The sequence below is a fragment of the Suricata suricatta genome, chromosome 16 (genome assembly GCF_006229205.1).
Source record: "Suricata suricatta isolate VVHF042 chromosome 16, meerkat_22Aug2017_6uvM2_HiC, whole genome shotgun sequence".
NCBI classification, from domain to species: Eukaryota; Metazoa; Chordata; class Mammalia; order Carnivora; family Herpestidae; genus Suricata; species Suricata suricatta.
The window spans coordinates 57,873,662-57,890,317 of NC_043715.1; the positions used below are offsets into that span (position 1 = coordinate 57,873,662).

General features: G+C 54.9%; 1 long non-coding RNA gene and 1 other non-coding gene across 3 annotated transcripts; both read right to left on the reverse strand.

Annotated features, from left to right (window-relative positions):
- Positions 1-5,016: 5,016 nt before the first annotated feature.
- On the reverse strand, positions 5,017-5,132 carry LOC115281356. The gene has a single exon (XR_003904259.1). It is a non-coding gene; the product is annotated as a U5 spliceosomal RNA (small nuclear RNA).
- A 4,329-nt stretch (positions 5,133-9,461) lies between these two features.
- LOC115280129 lies at positions 9,462-12,337 on the reverse strand. Of its 2 annotated transcripts, none has more exons than XR_003903675.1 (2): positions 12,138-12,337; positions 9,462-10,167 (listed from the first exon to the last, which is right to left on the reverse strand). It is a non-coding gene; the product is annotated as an uncharacterized LOC115280129 (long non-coding RNA). The 2 variants fall into 2 exon arrangements; XR_003903674.1 differs by having other exon boundaries at positions 12,098-12,337.
- Between the last annotated feature and the right edge of the window lie 4,319 nt (positions 12,338-16,656).

The window sequence follows — 16,656 nt, forward strand, 5'->3', positions numbered from 1 at the left end:
AAATAATAATAAACATTAAAAAAAAAGAAGGAAGCGGGGCACCTGGGGGGCTCAGTCGGCTAAGCCTCCGACTTCGGCTCAGGTCATGGTCTCAGGTTCGTGGGTTTGAGGGTTTGAGCACCGTGTTGGACTCTGTGCTCAGAGCCTGGAGCTGCTTCCAATTCTGTGTCTCCCTCTCTCTGCCCCTCCCCCTCTCATGTTCTGTCTCTCTCTGTATCAAAAATAAAATAAAAAACATTAAAAAAAAGAAAAAGGAAGGAAGATGGTGCCTGGCCCTGGGGGGGGAGGGGGGGCGATCGCACCATCACCAGCCCTAAGAGCCCCTGCAGCGCCTGAACCTCCCGCGTAGCACAGGAGCTGGAGGGCGATTTTAAGTCGTCGGTCCCCTGCCACTGGACTTCCAAGCTCCCGGTGGCCTCCGATGGACTCTGAACCAAATCCAAAACCTTCACCGCGACAACACCTAGGAGAAGGGATTTGCCAACATCCAGAAACTCACATGCACACTTCCCCTCTGGCCCAGAAGCGGTGGCTCCGTACTTAACCCAAAGTGCAAACAGACACAACCTCGAGCCCGCGGTGACACCCCCCGAGAGCAGGGCTCGGGCGCAGCGACCCGCGCATGCGGGGACGCGCCGCTGCACCGAGGGCCCGTGCGCACTCACTGTGCCACGGAAACACGGTAGGAGCCCATCAGGGATCCGCGCTGTGAGGTCATGGGACTCGTGCACGAAGGTCCTATGAGCATCCGTAAGAGTACGCAGTGTCTGGGGTGCCCGGGGGCTCAGATAAGCTTCTGACGTTAGCTCAGGTCACGGTCTTACAGTCCCTGAGTTCGAGCCCCTCATCCGGCTCTGTGCTGACAGCTCAGCCTGCAGCCTGCTTTGGATTCTGTTGTCTCCCCCTCTCTCTCTGCCTCTCCCCTGCTCGTGCTCTGTCTCTATCTCTCCAAAATTTTTTAAATGTTAAAAAAAATACAGTGTGTTTGTGCATTCTTGTGGGACTGTCAGCAAGACACGGGTCTGGCGATAAAAGCAGAGTCGCAAACCAGGCCGCACGGCTCTCTGGGTCTGTGACGGGCGGGAGTGGGGGGAGGCTACGCATTCAGTGGGGCCCGAAGGACTCGGGAGCGGGGTTTCCTCTAGATCGAGAGGAGGGAAAATGCTTCTCTACCCAGCCTGTCGCCGGGAGGCTGAAAGGAGCCCCAGACAATTCTTGAGGGACGGGCATGGCCGTGTGCCAGCAGAAGTTCATTTATAAACACAGACGAGCCGGAAGTGGCCAGTCGGGAGGCCGGTTTTCTGATCCCTGGTCCACGGCTCAGATCCGGAGTCAAGGTCCAAGCCTGAGGAAGACGCTCATCATCTCTGTTCCCTTGCACAGACTTCGCTGACTCCTCGAACAGACACCTGTGTGAGAGCCACTGTTTCATCCCCAATCCACAGATTCAGAATCCACTTTACAAAGTCGCCCGAGAAGCCAGCCAGGACGCGGAAGAGCCGACACGCACACGCCCAAGTCTAATTGCTGCCACATGTTATCACACCACCTTCAGAGAGGGGCTGTTCCTTCTCTCTTTTACTCAGGAGGGAACCGAAGCACAGAGAGGTTGAGTAAGCGTCTCCAGGATGCACAGCCATAGGGAGTCACGCCCAGGTCTCCCTTCAAAACATGGACACCCGTCGCCCTGTTTTTCCTCTATTTCTGTTGACAATGCTTATTTATATCTTCAGGTGCTCCCCCAGCTCGACTGACTCTAACCTGCTCAGTCCTTTTACACCACTTTTACACCGCCGGGGGCCAGACAAACACAGCACCATCCCTTGTGGCCACAAGGACCTCACACCTTGACTCCTGCTCTCCGTCCCTGCCTCCGTCCCGCCGTCACCACAGCCGGTGCGCTCCGTCTCCAGAACACCCCGGGCACACCAGTCCCCCGACCAGGCTGCCATGAGCGTAGCAAGGTCTGCTCCCGTGCCAGCCTCTCGGCTCTTCTTGCTTTTAAACACCTATCGGGGCGCCGGGGGGGCTCGGTCGGTTGAGCGTCGGACTTCGGCTCAGGTCATGATCTCACGGTTTGCGGGTTCAAGCTCCGCGTAGGGCTTTGTGCTGACAGCTCAGAGCCTGGAACCTGCTTCAGATTCTGTGCCTTTCTCTCTCTGCCCCTTCCCTTGTCGCACTGTCTCTCTCTCTCTCTCTCTCTCTCTCTCAAAAATAAATAAACATTAAAAAAAATTCTTTTAATCTAGCTAACATTTTCATCCAACCGAAGAAACCCAAGTGCAGTAAAACCTTGGTTTCCGAGCATAGTCTATTCCAGAAACACGCTTGAAATCCAAAGCACTCGTATATCAAAGCGAACTTCCAGAACCCCTGGCCCAGTTGTGAGCACCTGCTGTGTGGCGCCTCATCCTACCCGCTTCCCAAGATGTCACTCGTTTATCAAGTGAAAATGTATTAGAAATGTTGGCTCCCCTTGCAGAACCCTCATAGCACGCGTGACTCGCAATCCAAGGTTTGGCTGTGTCACCATTTCATAACATACTGCACGTCGCAGGGCTTAGCGATGAATAACCGAAGTTATGTCATCTGCTTCCTTTGTGTCTCGAAGCCTAGTGTGCGTCTCATGGCTGCAGCACAAAGTTCCGTTGACCAGTTATGCCGGGCGCCTGTCAAGCGCTCGTGTGAGGCGCGCTCCGCGCCTCGGCGCACCCCTGTAACCCGGCCGAGGGCCCCCTGCACTGGCAGCCTCCTCTCTGCCCCCGGGGTGTTCGGGCTCCTGCAGATTCCACACCAGGCCGGGAGGTGCCCGGCGTGCCCGCCGAGCAGGGTGTCTGCCAAGTTTAGCCACGCCCCTTCGGGCGGAAGGACCGCCTTTGCAGAGGCTGAATCGTATTGTGTAGTCCCTACACCCCGCAGTTTCTTTATCTGGTCCTCTGTCTGTGGACGGTTCGAGTCTTTTGCCTGTTTTCTGACTGTGTCATTTGTCTTTACCCACAGGCTATCCCTATCCCACCGCTGATTTTACAGGCGAGATAGCGGAAGCACAGAGAGGTTAAGTGAGTGGCCAGAGAAGGCACAGCTGATAACCAGAAGAGCCAGCAAACAGGAACCAAAGTCATCTCATCGGTAGAAAGGAAGCAGAGAGGCCCTCACCCCTTTGGACTGATCTTTAAGCACATGCAGTCCTGGGTTCTGAGAAACAGCTCCACACAATGTTCTGGAATCTGATCATTTAAGGATGTCCAAGTGCCCTGTCTTGTACCTGCCTCGGGGCCTCCACACCCACTGTCCCCTAGCTTCCCTGATACAAGGCCCCAGCCCTAAGATGGCCTCGGAGGGCCATTCCCAGCATCGCTCTCTGACATCAGGCCTGTGGTTTGCTAACTTGGGGGCTGCCTCTCCTGGGGTCGGGCAGCCTGTCTATGCGAGCTGGGCCTCCACCCCACGCCGAGCCAGCCCCGCTCCCACGCCTGAGCCCTCTCTCGGGCCCCTGGACACTTCTCCCACCTGCACACGCACCCCTCCCCGTGTCACTGCACCGCCCAACACAGGGATGAGCAGCACACACCCGCTGAAGGAAATAATGGAAACAGCCCAAGTAGAAATCTGGAAATGGACTGTTTTCTTAACAATTGGCAGCCAGCAGATCAGAATCATGGATATTGTCTCCTGAGAAAACAGATGCTCTTCTCACGTTCTCATTCTTCTCTGGTTCCAGGAAAACTTCCCTGCACAACATCAGGTAAGAGAGGTTTCCTGCTCCCGACAAGGAGTCGGGTCCAGGAGCCCGCCCCCCAGGACGGTCCCCTAACACCCTGGCCAGCCCGTGTTCATGCCCTTGCAGTTCCCCCCACGTTGAAGGGAGCTGTGTGACCAACAAAATGGCGGAAATGACCACGAGTGACCCGCCCCGCTCTCTCTGGGGCCACCCGCTCGGAGGAAAGCGGCTGCCACACGCGGGAGCCGTCCCCCCGCAGCCATGTGCAGGTGCCATCTTGGAAGCGGGTCCTCCGTCACCACCGAGCTTTCAGATGAGCCGGGTCCCTGCCCACATCTTGACCAAAGCCTATGAGAGCCGGAGCCGGGCCACCCAGTGGAGCCACCCCCGCGTTCCTGACGCACAGAAACCGAGATGGAGGTGGCGGTCGCTTCAAGCTGCCGAGTCCTGAGGCGGCTTGGTAGGCACCAGCACCCGGGCTCCGAGTCACCTCCCATCTAGCTCTCCGAAGCCTTCCAGCAGAGTCCCCCCATGGCCACGGGACCTCGCACGACCCGAATCCCTGCCACCTCCCCCCGGGCACATCCTCCCCTCCTCCCCGCACCTGTGTGAGCACCCAGCTGCTCGCTGAAGGACCCAGCCTTGCGGTGCTCCCGGCCCGGGCGCCTTCCCGTCTGGCCCTGACTCGCTTAGGAGCGCCGCTTCCCCAGACTTGTCTCCCCCGGTCCCTCTGTCCCCCTCCACGCTCTATTCTGCCTTCTTCCTGATTAGTACTCATGAGGCCCCCCGTTTGTTCTTGTTTTCGGCTTCCCCTTCTCTCCAGATTACAAGCCACAAAAAGGCGTGAAGATCGCCTGTGGGCTTTACCAGGAGCGCAGGACAGCCTGGACGGTGCCTCCCGTGCTCAGAAATTCTTGGCTGACTGTTGTGGGTTAAGCAGAGCCACGCTTTCCTGGCTGCTCGAGAAGTGGCATCTGTTGAAGTGGCCTTAAGATACCTTGCGGCTTCCTTTCCTCTCTTCTGGGCCCTGAGGCCGCCATGCTGTGAGGAAGCTGATGGAGCCCCCGGGGAGGAGGAGAGCCAGGCCCCCAGCGGAGAGCGGGCACTGCCAGCGCCAGACACACAGGGAAGCCACCTGGCCCTCCTACCCCCGTGGATCCTCCAGCCACACGAGGGCACACAGGTGGGCCCAGGCCAAACCCATCCACGGAACCACTAGCCAACCCACTGGCAGAAATAATAGGCCATTGTTTCTTTCTTTCTTCCTTGCTTTCTTCCTTCTTTCCTTGCTTTCTTTCCCTGCAAGCACAAGTCTTCAAAAAAGTGGGTAAACACTCAGAATTGTTCCTCTCCACAAAAATCTTTAGTAAAAGGCAAAAGAGTTATACAATCTGAAGAGAGACCAGGGTTATAAGCCATTGTTTCTCTGCGAGATTGGGGGCAGCTCGTTACACGGTGATAGGTAACTGATACACGCAGTAGATCCCCAGCTCCCTAGCAGACCTGCGTCCCTGCGTCCTCTGCACCCAGCAGCCAGTGCGTCTCTCGGGAGACACAGCTGCTCCCACGCCCCTCACCTCACTTGAGGCAAGTCCCCATTGCTTTTAGGATACAGGGAAACGGCCAGAGATGATGAGGCTGTGCAGGCCCCAGCCTTTCCACTGCGTCCAGCCTCATCAGCTTCCACCTCTGGAGTGTAATTGGCTCACTAATTTCTTTGCACATGCCTCTCCTGTGCCTAGAATGCTCTTCCTCCCCGCCCACCCCTGGTAACGGCCGAAGTCCTGAGACACCGGCTCTGGCACCCTTTGACAGGAAGCCCTCCTTGGTTTCTCCAAGAAGACCATCCTGCTCTACGTGCTCACAGCCCTGGGCGGCTTCCCCCTGTTAACGCTCACCACGGGCTAGGGCTTTTTCCGATGCATGCACTCGTCAGGGGTTACCGAGAGACAGTGATCACAGGACTGTGGGGTCTGGGACCTCCAAACTCTGCAGGTGGGTCAGCAGCCTGAAGACTGAAGGTGGGGCTCGTGCTCGGGTCTGGGAACCATCTGCGGGCGGGAGCCCCCTCTTCCTTGGGGGTGGGAGCTTAGTTGTTCTGTTCAGGCCTCTGACTGATTAGGTGAGGCCCAGCCACGTTAGGGAGGACGATGTGTTTGACTCAAAGTCCACCCATTTAAATATTAATCTCATACAAAAAAAGAAAAAGAGGAAAACATCCTCGAAGAAACATCCAGAATAATGTGGGAGCAGGTGTTTGGGCACCGTGGCCCAGCTGAGCTGACACACCACGTTAACCCGACGACATCCCTCTCCCTTGCTAAGAGCAAGTCCCACGAGGGCTGGGCCGCACCTGTGTCTTCTCTCTGTGCCCCGGCCCCGGAGGCCAGGGCGGTGACTGACGCAATCATGCTCGTCACGGGACACTGATGGTACTCCAGCCCCTTCCTTCTTTCTTTGGAAGAGCTTCCTGAGCCTCCGGTAAGACCACAGACTTGGACAACACCTTGGATAAGACCCAAGCAGAAGGTGCAGCCTGAATTCCTGATCAGAAAAACTGTGAGATGGTAAGTGTAAGCTGCGGAGCTGGGGGGATCTGTTGCCCAGGAGCAGAAAACAAATACACCTACCACTGGGGGCTCCACAAATGTGTATTAAATGCGGGCACGTGCTGGGCCCAGGGACCACCACACCAGGGAGCCGAGACGGAGGGTCCAGCGGTCTGGGCCGCAGCCCTGTCACCCCTAGAGCCTCACAGTAGAGAGTGCGGGTCCTGAACTAGACCACACGTCTTGGGGCCATTGAGCAACCGTGGTGTCCCAAGGACCTGGCCCAGGGCCCAGCTCTGCGTCCTCTGGCTGGTGTCAGAATCTCTCTGATCCAAAGCTATTCGACTGCAAAGCAGAGATGAGGACCCTATGAGGGTCTCGGAATTAAGTAATCGGACTCCCTCCGAAAGCACCCGGCACAGGGCCTGGGACCCGAGCGCCCGTGCGCTGGACAGGCTTCCTGAACTCGTGGTAGCCTGTCCATACCGCGTGCGGAAGTGCGCGTGCACACGCTCGCCACGGGCTCCTGCACAGACAGAAGCTCCCCCTGCCCTTTGTACCTGTATCAGTGGAATTTGTTCAGTAAGCATTTAATTGGCACCAACTGGGTTCACGACACCATGAACAGTCCCCAGGACAGAAAGCTACTTCCCTAGAACCTAACATTGTGAAACAGCCGTTAGAACCGCAGAGGGGAGACTGGTGAGAGAGAGAAGTGCCGATAACAGCCTTCCAAACAGATGGTGAGTATTACACGAAATTTCCATCGTGTTTTGGAAAGGGGTGTCCTCTGTGCTGTCTGTACCGAGCGGGGTCCCCAGAGAGCCATCCCTGTCCTTGGTTACATGGACGTGTGTGCTGCCTGGAATCCAGCCTGGCCCTTAGCTCAATGGAAATTCCGTGGGATTCTGGAAAGCTGAGGGTCCGTCTTGGCGACGTGGCCTCCTGTGAAAATTTTAACAGCTTCTCACCGGAAAGCATTTCTTGCATCCGTCCCCACTCCCCGGGGCCAGGACAGGGGTGAAGCGGGGGAGGCCCTCAGCCCAGTACATAATGGAAGCGTGGGGCTTCCGGGCGCACCCACATCACAGTAAGCAGGGGAAACAATATTTTAATGCAACGTTCTTTGAAATTCGAAAGCAACAAAAGCAATTGACGAGCAGAATACCAACATTTTCAGTAAAGACGGGATCTGACGGGGTGGGGGTCGGGTGAGGTGAGGGAACCGAGCCACGTAAAGGGCACGGCCAGGTTCCATCGTGAGTAAGAATTCAGGGCTTGGGTGCATCGTGCGTTATTTCTGCATAATTTTTTATCTCAAAAAAATACTGTGTTCTAGGGGCTGCTGGGTAGCTCAGTCGGTTAGGCATCTGACTGTTGATTTCAGCTCAGATCATGACCTGAAGTTCATGGTTCGAGTCCCAAGTCGGGCTCTGTGCCAACAGTGCGGAGCCTGCTTGGGATTCTCTCTCTCTCTCTCTCTCTCTCTCTCTCTGCCCCTCCTCTGCTCTCTCTCAGAATTGAAAAAAAGCATTGCGTTTAAATTTTATCTTGATTATCAGGCCTTAGGTGGATGCCTCCCCTGGTCACTCTGCATTGTTTCCCCTGAAACTATTTGGGGGCCTCCTGGGGGGCTCTGTCAGTTAAGCGTCCGACTCTTGATTTCAGCTCAGGCCATGATCTTACAGTTTGTGGGACTGAGCTCCATGCTGGGCTCTGTGGTGACAGCTCAGACAGAACCTGCTTGGGATTCTCTCTCTCCCACTTTCTCTGCCCCTTTCCCATTTCTGCTCTCTTTCTCCTTCTCTCTCTCTCAAAATAAACAAATAAGCATTTTTTTAAATGAAAAATGTTCAGGTTTTACTCATTTTATTGCCATAATACTTTTCTCACTTTTTACTGTAAATTTGTATTAGCAACTCCAGGATAATATAATGTTACTGCAATTTGCCTTAAGACTGAACACTTCTGAAAGCTAAGAACACTGAGAATAAAAACAAGCAAACCTTAAAAAAATACAAAAGTAAATAAACGGCCGTCAAATCTTTCCCCCTCCCCCACTGCCACCACCCTCATTGTCACTGGCGCCACGTCGAGCTTGACCAGCTGCCCCAGCTTCCGAACCACCGGTCCACGGGCTTGTCCAGCTGGTGAAATGTCACCACCTCTTGCCAAGGCGCTCAACCTAAAACGCGGGGTTGAGTCTTCCTTCGTGCCTTTCCCCCAACAGCCACGTTCCATCCGTCCACCAGTCCTGCTGAGTCCACTGCGCCCCCCACTGTCTAGAAGTCTCTAAACGCTGCCCCCTGCCCCTACTCCGTCACCTTGGCTTGGGTTATGACAGTGACTTTGAACTGTTTTCTCGCCTGTCTTACACTCCCCCCCCCCCAGAGTCTCCCAGGATGTGGGACGGAGGGCGCCATTGTGATGTCATTTCAGATGGTTCAGCTTTAGACACAATTGAATTTAGACACAGCTGAATTTCACTGGCAGCCCCAATGCGGGGCTTGAACTCATGAACTGTGAGATCATGACCTGAGCCGAAATCAAACGTTGATGCTCAACCCACTGAGCCACCCAGGCGGCCCTCTAAAACCTTCCTTTTTTCAAGAGCAGTTTCAAGCTCACAGCAAAACTGACCGGAAGGTATAGAGATTTCCCGTGTGTCCACTCCACTCATGCACAGATTACCTGTCATCAACATCATCACCTGAGGGCACACCTGTCACCACTGGGGGTCCACACTCCACGTTGTCACCACCCAGCGTCCACACTCTACATCGGAGCACATGCCACATCAGGGCCACTCGTGGTGCTTTGTGCCTTCCATGGTTTGGACAGACATATAGTGACCTGCATCCAACCTCAGAGGTCACGTCGAGCATTTTCACTGCCCAACAGCCCTGTGCGCTCCATCCCCCACTCTCCCGTGAGCCGTTCTCGGTGTCAAAATCCTGCAGACTTTGGATCTTGTTTCTTTGGGGCTTTTTTTTTTTTTTTAGTTTATTTATTTTGAGAGGGAGAAAGAGCGAGGGTGGGGAAGGTGTGGAGAGAGAGAGAATCCCAAGCGGGCTCCACACTGTCAGTGCAGAGCCTGTGTGGGGTTCGAACCCACGAACTGTGAGACCATGACCTGAGCCGAAGTCAAGAGTCAGAGACTTAACCGACTGAGCCACCCAGGAGCGCCTGGATTTTGTTTCTTTTGCTGTATTTTGCTCAGACAGCTTCGGTCCTACAGAAAGGATGCCTAGAGGCTTCAGCCGGAGTCCCAGGGTTCGCTAGTGACAAAAAGCCCCCAGAACCACGTCCCCAGTTTCAGGAAAACCCAGGTGTGTGCTGTAAAGCCATCGTGGTGGGAGGGGCGCCGGCACGTGGGCGGGGCGGGGGGGTGGCTGGCGGCGTCTCCACCTGCTGCCTCCCCACAGCAGTGCCTCCCAGAGGCTGCGACAGGGCTGTCTGGCCCGCTTCTGTCCAGTTGGTGACACCTTCCGGGTGGCTCAAGGTTACACGTGGCATCCCCTCGTGCAGTCTGGCAGCAGCTGTCGGGTCAGCTGGCCGCGGTGTCCACCCCAGGAGGCGTGGAAGGTCTGCAGCCGGACGTGCTGGCGTCGGGAGACGGAGAAATGCTTGTGTTCGGAGTCCGCCGAGGCTCGTGGGCACCTCCGGACGCACCGGAGGATCCAACCCACAGGCTGCGCGCCTGGAGAACTCGCTCCAATACGTGACTGTCGTTTTCTGGGATGTTCCGTTTCTTGCTCCGAATTCCGAAGAGGGGCGCTCTGCGGTAAAGGGGTTACAGGAGGGGGCACCCCATGCGCCTCACGGAGGGAAACGTGGAGCCAAAGGATTTGTCAATATTTCCAGTCCTCCCCGGGGAACGGATAAGCGTCCAAAGCCCTGGGTGTGGTGGGAATGAAGCAAGATTAAGGTTAAAGATGACTGCGGCGCCTGGGTGGCTCAGCCGGTTGAGTGTCTGACTCCTTTTAGGTTTTTTTAAAGCTTATTTACTTACTTTGAGAGAGCGAGCAAGTTGGGGAGGGGCAGGGAGGAGAGGAGAGAGGATCCCAAGCAGGCTCTGCACTGACAAGGGCCCAGGCGGGCCCGGACTCAGAGGTCACGAGCTCATGACCTGAGCTGAAGTCGAGTCAGATGCTCGATGGGCTGAGCCCCACCAGGCGCCCCAAGCGCCCCGCTCCTGGTTTCGGCTCAGGTCATGATCTCACGGTTCATGGGACTGAGCCCCGCGTCGGGCTCTGCGCTGACAGCACGGAGCCTGCTTCGGCCTCTCCTCCTCTCTGTGCCCCTCCCCTGCTTGTGCATCCATGCTCCCCCCCAAAGTAAATAAATATTAAAAATAATGTTAAAAAGATTAAAGAGCACCTCTTTCCGATTCTTCGGGAGGTCAGTGGGGTTGGAAACAGGACAGCAAAATGGTCAGGGACGCAGTTCAGCAAGGCTAGTTGGGCCCTGAGTTTGGGACGTGGTGAGGGGGGCAGCGTGCTGAAAAGCTGGACAAGACACCAAAGGAGAGAAAAGAGCAGCGTTTCCCCTCCGGGTCACAGTTTCGTGGATGCTCAGCGCTCACAAACTGAACGTGACCTGAGCGGAAGCCGGATGCTCAACGGACTGAGCCACCCAGGCGCCCCTGTTCACCTGTCAATTATATAAGAATGTTTCCAGAATGGATTTTTGCTTTTTAAATTTTCTTTTAATTTTCACTGGTTTGTTTTTTTCGAGAAAGAGAGTGAAAGCACACGTGTGCATGGCTGAATGGGGAAGGGGGAGAAGGAGAGGGAGTCTTAAGAGAGAGCATCTCTAGGCTCAGCACAGACCTTGACCCGGGGCTCCACCTCACGATCCTGGATCTGACCTGAGCTGAAATCGAGAGTCAGACACTCAACCAACCGACTGAGCCACCCAGACGCCCCTATTTTTGCTTTTTAAATGTAACTTTTCTTTTTGGTCGAATGAGTGAGTGTATGAGTTTGTGTGGCCGCCATAACCAAGCAGGACAGCCTGGGAGGTGAACGGGACAGACATTTATTTTCTAACAATTCCCCGAGGCCTCTTTCCTTGGCTTGCTGACGGCCGCCTTCTCCCTGTGCCCTCACATGCCTGCCTTCTGTGCACGCCCCTGTCCCGATCTCCTCTTCTTCCTCTTCTTTTTTAAGATATTATTTTAAGTAGCTTCTACGCCCCACATGGGGCTCGAACTCACGGCCCTGAGATCAGGAGTCATGGGTTTTTCTGACTGAGCCGGCCTTGCACCCCCTGGTCCCCTTTTCTAATAATGACACCATCCAGGCCACCCTAACCTCTTCTTTTTAACTTAATCACCTCTTTAAAGACCCTGTCCTCGAATAAATACAGTCGAGTTCTGAGGTCCTGGGAGTTAGGACTCCAACACGGGAATTTGGGGAAGACACAACTCGACCTCTGGGAGCGGGAACCCGGGTCCGTGGGCAGTGGTGAGAGGGGCTGGAGGGCTCGGGAAGGGCCAGACCTGGAGATGGGTTTGGGACCTGGGTCAGTGGCTTGGATTTCACCCAGGTTTCAGCAGGGAGCCCCTGACGGACATCGGCAAAGGAGGGCCGTGGTCAGATGTGCGTGAAAACGATATGACCCTGGCTGCCCGTGGGGCGCCGGGACTGGAGACCGTGGGGAGACCGGGGGAGACCGGGGTGGGGGGAGACCCAGGCAGAGAAACTGGACACCTCTGGGGCCGGTAGGACGCACAGGCGCGGGCCGAGGGGAGAGATTTGGTTCCAAGTCGCCGGGCGTGAGCGTTCTCAAGGGCTGCCACCCCCCAGCAAGGGGAGACGCAGACCTCACGGAGGCCCGGCCTCTCCTCTCTGCCGCCTCCTCACCCTCCACGGAGGCGGCGTGATGCGGTCTGTGGCCAGAAGCCTTTGTCTTTCTCAGGCTCCGCCAATTCCTTCCATGTGGGTAGTTTTCGAGGGACTCCGTGATGTTCTCGGACGCCCCCTGCTGGCCAGCTTCTTCAGCACGTGATCACGGTCTGTCCCGGGGGCAGTGCGACCGAGGCACCCGCCGGGGGACTGCAGAGCTGGCGGGGCGGCCAGAGCGCACCGTCGTGCGGCGTCAAGTGTGACCCCGCAGTCATTGTGAAGATTCTGTGTATGAGGAAAGGAGGGTGAAATACCTCACTAACAACGTTTTATACTGATTCTGTGTTAAGTGATAGTATTTTGAATGTATTGGATTAAATAGATACGATTTTAAAATTGATTTCGCCGGTTTCTTTTTTTCCTTTTCAACGAGGATGCTAGGAAGCTAAATCACTCTGTGGTTTGTGCTCTATTTCTGTCTCTCTCACTGGTGCGGACCATCGTCAACGTGCTGGCACGGTAAGCGGGTTTCTCAGCCTCGGTACTACTGACGTCCGGGCTGGGTCACTCCGCGGCTGGGCCTCCGGCGCGCTGTAACCTGAACTGCGTCCCTCGCCTGCGCCGTCTAGAGGGTCGCAGCAGCCCCCTCCCAGCTGTGACAACCGAAAATGTCTCCAGACATTGCCAGATTGTCCCCGAGGGACAGAATCACCCCTGGTTAAGAACTGTTTATATGTGATTTCATATACATGTACGTATATATTTGTATATGTAATCATTTAGAGAGAAATAAACGGACATTAATTCTATTATATATGAACACACATGTATTTACGAAATAAAAAATGCGTATGAAATGTAACCACATGTGGTCCTCCTGAGCCCCCATCACGTGCAGGCTCCGCACGAGCGCTTACACACGCTTTCCCTTTGGATCCTCACAGTGACCCCCACGAGATGGACATTATTATTTGCTCTGTTTTGCAGGCGAAGACGCTGAGGCACAGGACGGTTACGTGACTGCCCCTGGGGAGCACCGCTTATTAACCTGGACTCACGTCCAGGCACAGCACGGGGGGGGGGGGGGGGGGGGGCAGTAGTCAGCAAGGCTGACTGTGCGCTTGAAAGTTGCTAAAAGAGTAGATCTTAAGTGTTCTCATCACACATAAGGCAACGAAAAGGAAGGAAGGAAGAAAAAAGGAAGGAAAGAAAGAAAGAAAGAAAAGAGAGGAAGGAAGAAAAGAGAAGGAGGGCGGAGGGAAGGGAGGAGGGGAACTGCGTGAGGCAGCAGGTACTTGACCCTGATGATTATTTCACAAGGTATGTGTCTTTCAAATCAGCACATTGTACACCTTAAATGTATATAATTTTAATTCATCAATTTTACTTCAAAAAGCTGGAACAACAACAAAAATAATTCAGGATCTGCATCAGGTGGTACCTGGCCCCATCCTGGTCCTGGAATCAGTCCTCCCCTTGGAGGGGGCGTTAAGGAAGTGAGAACCGGGAATACAACACACACCCCCACCCCTGGAGGCCGGAAGAATCCAGAACATAGGCTCCAATGCAGTCACCCCCATGAGACTGAGGTGAAACAAGACCGCTCAAGTTCATGCATTCACCCCTCTTCCTGGTGGGATCACCTGTGCTGTAGGCCTACTACGTGCCATGCCCCGGCAGGGCAGGGGGTCCAGAGGTAAGACACCGCGGGGGTGCGGTCCGCGTGAGCAGCAGAGGGACCACACAGTAGGAGCAAACAAAGAATAAGATTGCAAACAAACGTGATTTGGAGAAATAAGACAGGAAAATGATTAGGAGGAGGTCAGTGGGAGAGTCTAGAAAGTGCTCTTCTAAGGCGGAGCGGAGCCCACAGACCTGCATGGGGAGTCCCCTGAGACACACCTGCCAGGACCCCGCGGGGGGAGGCCGGGGGAGGGGTTATGAGGTAGCTGTGCCCCGCCTCTGACCCCAGGCTCCTCTGCACTGGGCAAGGGGGGGCAGGCTGCTGGGAAAAGTGGAAAAGTGACCCAGCCACCCGCCCCGCCGGACCCCTCCTGGAGTCTAGGTGGGCTTTGAATGTGCCGCTGCCCACAGCCTAACTCCTGAGCCTGGAATTTTCCAGGCTCCTTGTCCCTCCCTGGAACCCCCCTCCCCAAGTAGCCCCCTCCTGCTGCCCGGCTGGCTGCGGTTGCCATGGCAGCAGTGGTGTCGCCAGGTGGCAGCTCAGAGGGAGGCGAGGCCCGGCCTGCGGGGGGGGGGGGGGGGGGGGTCCCCATTAGCAGTCAGCTAGCGACTTCTCCGTAAGGAAAATGCATTCTCGGTCGGGACTTCGCAGAAGGGGAAAAACAGGGCTCTGCAGCTGGGCTGGACGTCCCGAAGCGCCCCGAAGAGCCATGATCTAAGCCTTCCCGGTCCTCCACCTCATTCGTTCATGCACCCAACCGCTAGTTTATTTCACAAACATTTATTCCTTTAAACAGATGATGAACAGAGATGATTCTATGAATATATTGATTCTACGCCTATTTTAAGCTCCAGGCTTTGCTCTAGGGATGAAGGGAAAGCCCAAAGGGCCTCCTTTCTTGAGGTTTATTCCGTGTGCACGGGGAAATAAGCAGGAAAATACCATGGAAATAACATGGCAGGCTCTGGGAAGTTTTGAAAGACAAAGCTGCCAATATTGTTTTCGATTTCATTTTCTTCCTTTTTAAACCGTAGCACATTCTGAGCGGTGGTTACATCTTGACTCAGTGAACATAATCTATCAGAGATGTTGTGCCCTGAAAAGTCCACCGTCACATCCGTGACACATTCTTGTTTTCATGTTTATTGTATATTTAGAGAGCGTGAACGCGCACAAGTGGGGGAGGGGCAGAGAGAGAGGGGGACAGAGGATCCAAAACGGACTCTGAGCTGTCACAAAGAGCCGGACGTGGGGCTCACTCCACACACCGTGAGATCATGTGAGATCACGACTTAACCGACTGAGCCCCCGAGGCGCCTCACACATTCTTTAACGTGTAATTCCAGGCACCGGCATTGTCAGCCCCCACTTTTTTTAACCGAATAGTAATTTTTGCCCCCATGTTTTCTCCCACTTCCTATTTTCCACCTTATGTGAAGACAGAATGGCACGGTAGTTAGCAGCGTGGGTGGAACACATTTATCCACTTGCTATCAGGGGCTCTGCCTGGTGCCTCCGCTCTGACGTGGGGGTTCTCCTTGGGGAGCAGGGTAGAGGGCATGTGACCAAGATGCATGTGTCCATCAAATAAAATAGACGAGCTGTGGCGATCGGTCCCCACCAGTACTCCTCATTCACACAGAATCCGCGGATCCGGTTGTAGGGTGTTTTGTAACTTATCTAACCCATCCCCTCCTCGTGGACACTGAGGTTGTGTCCGGTGCTTTGTGATAACTCTGCTGCCGTGAATCCGTGCGCACACGCGTGTGAGGACATCTGTGCGGTGTGTTCCTTGAAGTGGAATTTCTGGGTCAAAGGGCGTGGCATTCAGGCTCGACCTTGAGAAGGCCAGTGGCCACCATCAAGGTTGTGTTGGCTTCCACGCCCACCAATAATGCATGAGTGCTGGAGATATTTCAACATAAAAATATGGTTTTCTGGACAATTCAGAAGGGCTGAACAATGCTAGGTTCAACTTCACGCATGGAAGCCACAGCGTCTGGTGGCACCTGTCCACTCCAGAAAAGCACAGTCTCTCCCCTTTACCACACTCCCCACCGGGCTCTGTTATCCCCAGCGTCCAGCGCTGTCCGTGTCCAGTTTGTGTTGTGCGGGGGTCATGGTTCCCTTTCCAGAGGGGATCTTACCATGCGCCCTTAAGGACCCTGAGGACACTTGAAGCCAGACTGACAGGATCACTCATTTTTAAGAAAATTCCAGACCTTTTCCAAAGTGCTTGTGCCATTTTATGCTTTTTACGTTTCCATTCGGTGTTCCGTGTCATCACCAACACTTGATGTTGTCATCTCTTTCTTTCCCCTCATTCTGGTGAGCGTGAGGCCATGGTCATGTTTCTATTTTCATTTTTGTTTTATGAGTGGGGGAGGGGAGGACTCATCTTTCTGGAAAAGGAAAAGTATTCCAAGTTGCTGGATGTGCACAAGCACATCTACATCCCTCCTTCGGGGCCTGGAGAGCATTTGAGGTGGAGGCTCCACCGTGGACATCAGAGGCGCCTGAGAGCCGGGGAGGGAAGCGCTCACCCGGTATCCGTGCTGCAGGATTGGGCCTCCCTTCTCCTGATTCGCCTCCTACCTGAACACTGTAACCCCTCACCTGCCTGCCTGCCTTCTGTGCTCCCTCCACAAAATCCTCCTCTGCCTGCCCCCCTCCACTTCCTAGGTCATTTGCCTTTCATAACGTTTCCCCCTCCAAACAAGTGACAGACGCTCCCACGGATTCACATTCACATGTGAAGCACCTACTATGTGCCAGACCCTGAGCTGAGCTGGGGATGCAGGAGGAGACCAAGAAAGGTAGGGTCTCCCTTCTCCCAGAACGGAACTTCCTCCA